This window comes from Oreochromis niloticus, linkage group LG2 (genome assembly GCF_001858045.2).
Source record: "Oreochromis niloticus isolate F11D_XX linkage group LG2, O_niloticus_UMD_NMBU, whole genome shotgun sequence".
Taxonomy (NCBI): domain Eukaryota; kingdom Metazoa; phylum Chordata; class Actinopteri; order Cichliformes; family Cichlidae; genus Oreochromis; species Oreochromis niloticus.
In genome coordinates, this window is record NC_031966.2 from 27,267,546 (window position 1) to 27,271,799 (window position 4,254).

Consider the following 4,254-nt stretch of genomic DNA (forward strand, 5'->3'; position numbering starts at 1 on the left):
AGCTCGCCCCGCTGGGAAGGCCCATACCAAGTGCTTATCACCACACCAACCGCCTGTAAGATAGCAGAGAGACCATCTTGGATTCACCAAAGTCACTGCAAGAAAGTGAGTGACAGCCCAGACTCATAGACTCCAGCACCCCTACCTTCTGGTGATCTACCTGGTGAAGAGAGGGCTGATTGGGTATATCCCGCCCTCTACTTCTCGCCAGTAGTCTACTCACCGAGGATCTAGGTGTGTTTGGCTGTCATGAAGACACTCGCCGTCCTAGCAGTTGTCCTCCTGCTCCTAGCAGGACTCCTCGCACTTTTCGAGGACAATAAAGAATAAAACACAAGCCAAACGTGCCGCCAGCTTTTCGGGTGTTGGCTATCAGCATAATAAAATCATCATCAACGAGACAAGCTCATCTACCATCTACTCGCTTAACTTCCTTAGTATCTTTCAGGGACCACCCCAACACGAGATAATCACCATTGAAGACGCTGGACTTGACAATGGAACGTGTGATCAACTTTTCTGGATCAACTTCAACGTGACGAACCGGAACACATCCATTCACTTCCCAGTGTTCTTGGACCAAACCCCAGGGAAGAACCACTCCATGTGCTACCGACAAGACAACGGTAACAGACCGCTGGGAAACACCACTAATTGTAATCGGACCGCTGGAAACGGAGAAGGTGCCCCTGTGAACACAGCCAACCCCTCTAATGGCACCTACTGGGTGCAAGGAATGGCCTGGCTGTGTGGACGACGTGCCTATTTCATACTGCCCCCAGGATGGACTGGCATCTGCGCCCCAATCTTCATCTCTGACCACACCTTCAGAATAACTACGGGAAACGCCACGAGGACTCGACGACGAAGAGATGTCTCTGCAGTGCAGCCACAGGACCCCAGGGCACGCTTCAGGCCGTGGTTTACCCAAAACACCAGAACAGGAAAGTGATAAACACGCCAACATACACAAACATACACATCTACACACACTGACTCAAAATGAAGAGAAACACACACCTGAACAGACGTGCACTTGTTGATTGAGTGAGAAATGACACATACACACATCAGACAATGTACACTCATCAAACATGACTGATGCCCTGAACGCCTTGAGACAGATCCAGCAGGCCCAAAATCAGGATTATGTAAATAATACAAGTGACTGCTAAAAAGACTACTACTCCCTTTTCACTGTGCAATACTTTTTGTTAAAAACCAACGGTGCAGTAGACTTCAATACTTGAAATACTTGAAATACTTGTAATTCCTTTGTATTCTTATTCTTATTTATTCTATTTATCCCTTTTTGTATTTTCACTTTTATTTTGTGTTTTTGTAACATGTATCCTGCCATGTCTAAAACTCATGATTAACTGTATAATTGTTTCCACTGTTGCTGCATACATAGCCGTGACAAATGATGATGATGATGACCCCGACCTGTTGGAGCATGAAGACTTTGTGTGATTAATGATGGTGTAGAAACTGTACAACAAGATGTTACATACTGATATCTCACTTGAAAGTTATACTGACAACAGGAGGGAATGTCAATGGAAAATTGTACTTAGTAGTCAGTATAAGCTTTTAATGATATAAGTTTGCATATGATAGAATACTGTATGTTGACCTTTTGATGACTTAGACTGTTGTCCACTACAAGACTGTGTTATAAATTCTTTCTCACAGCGATAATAGCTGAACAAGCAGGAAGAGGAGAGCTGGATACTTTTATCTGCGCTCTCTAACAAGAAGAAGGGCTGCGTCCTTCTGAATCTCACAACACACACACATACACCTCAACCACTCTTATCTTCACTCCCTACGCACTAACATTCCTCTGCCTATGAATAGACATATTCACTGTTGTCACCAGTGACTATGAATGCACGAATAAAGAAGTACACTGTGTGACTCTCTTCTGAGACGTTCACCCATGTACATGTGATTGATTATATTGTCTCACTGTGTCTCTGTTTTACTTTGGCAGCCTTCTATTTGGGAGATTTCCCCCGACACTCGGAAACCTCGGAGCTCCAACTGCTCTGTTTGTGACTGATTTTTATTGATGAGTCTAAAGTCTGATAAGGAGTGTTTTGAGCCGATCTTCTTAGACTCTGAAGTTGTTTAGACAAGCAACGTGTTCATTTCTCACTATTTTGGCTTCTGCAGGACCATGAAGCTCATCATCCTGAATGACTACGACCAGGCAAGCGAATGGGCAGCAAAGTACATTAGAAACAAGATTTTGCAGTTCAGCCCTGGCCCCAACAAATACTTCACTCTGGGACTCCCTACAGGTAAGAGCAACGTGCAACCCTGTGATGTAGCATTTAGCACATGTATTTAGATTTGCATGATTTTAATGTGCAGCCTACGTTTCCTCCTCTCACTCCTTTGTTGCTTTCTCTGCCCGTCTTCAGGAGGCACCCCTTTAGGTTGTTATAAGAAGCTGATTGAATACTACAAAAATGGAGCTCTATCATTCCAGTACGTGAAGACTTTCAACATGGATGAATATGTAGGTAGGTCCTGATTGTTCTCTATTGTGCCATTAAGCATACAGAGTGAGGGACTCTTCCAAGCTCTGGTCTTGCATAAGAACCTGTCATAAACTCCTTTTATAGGACTTCCCAGAGATCATCCTGAGAGCTACCACTCCTTCATGTGGAATAACTTCTTCAAGCACATAGATATAAAAGCAGAGAACACGCACATCCTCGATGGCAACGCTGCCGACCTGCAGGCAGAGTGTGATGCCTTTGAGAAGAAGATAACAGCTGCTGGGGGATTCAGCTGTTTGTTGGAGGTCAGGAGGGCACACAGATAAGAGTGAAAATACTGCAGCCAGTCAGCCACACATTTATTTTCTTCTGCCCTGTAATAAATGATTGCAAAGCAATTAAACCCCCTCTTCTTGTTCTGTGTCAGGTATTGGACCTGATGGCCACATTGCATTTAATGAGCCTGGTTCAAGTCTGGTATCCAGGACCAGGGTGAAGACGCTGGCGAAGGACACCATTATGGCCAATGCCCGATTCTTTGATGGCGACCTCTCAAAAGTCCCCACCATGGCGCTGACGTTGGGAGTGGGCACTGTAGAAGATTGGAAAATTGTTGCCTGTTCTTCATATTCTATAAAATAATATGTTTTTAGTTGCTGTCTGTGAGGCCCACATTTAATGAGCTGGATTTACAAAAACATAGTAAGTATTTCAGCTGAGCCCATGATAATGCAGAATAACACTGGCGGGGAATTTTTCACTTGAATGAATACTTTTAATTTTGAAAATTTAAATTGGATTTTTTTTTAATACATTTTAAAATTTGTGCAGTTTATTTGTAGTATAATTTAGTATTGTAGGTACTTTCATAAAACACGTAAACAATTCCTCATCACTCTTCATTGTCGTTTAGTGGTTAAAGGATTGTCATGATAGTGAGATGTTGCTAATGAAGCTGTAAAACTTGGGAAGGCCACATAAGAGTACAAATCTGTGATTTAGTTATAAAATAGCATATTTTATTGTACCTGGTGTACCAGGTAACTGAAAGTGATATTGCTGCAGGGTGAACTACAGTATAATTATTACCTAGAATTAATCTCACTGGATCTCCTGAGTATGTGTAACTGTAAAATACAGACAAGGAAAAGCCACCAGGACGTGTCCGAGGGATTGGCTGTGTTAGCTCAGCGAGAGAGTTATTTGTAAAGAAAACAATTTTCACTAGCAGTCAAAAACTAATGTGTACACTTATGTCTGCATTTTTATTTTGTTAAATAGAAGCAAAATTAAAAGTGCTGGCATGTGTCTGGCCATAAAGAGAGTACCAATTTGTTTTTTTTGGTAGTCAATGACAGGCTTCAGTTAGTTAAGAGTGAGAAAAAAATGTGTTGACATTTGCAGTTTTTTCTTGCTATACAATATTTGAAATTTAAAAAAAAAAAACATTTTCAGAAATATTTGTGGATGTTTTCTTGTTTGTTTGTTTCTTGTACTACTTAAACACTAAAGTGGGCCTGCAATTAATTTTTAGTCTGTCTTCATTCAGTCTTACTGAGATTGACTATTTTTCCTTGCTGAGCAGTCTCGCTGTAATATGGAAGTTTGATTTGTGGTGGAGCTGTAATCTGCAAATACCAGGCACGTGCAGAGGGGGGGGCAGAAGGGGCTTGAGCACCCGCCCCTTTCCTGATGGGTGCCCAAAGTGCCCTTTTGTTGAGGCAATTTTTTAAAAAGATTTTAA

General features: G+C 42.0%; 1 pseudogene; it reads left to right on the plus strand.

The window, feature by feature from the left end:
* The first annotated feature begins 1,735 nt into the window (after positions 1–1,735).
* LOC109194894 (glucosamine-6-phosphate isomerase 1-like) lies at positions 1,736–4,037 on the plus strand (annotated as a pseudogene).
* The last annotated feature ends 217 nt before the right edge of the window (positions 4,038–4,254 follow it).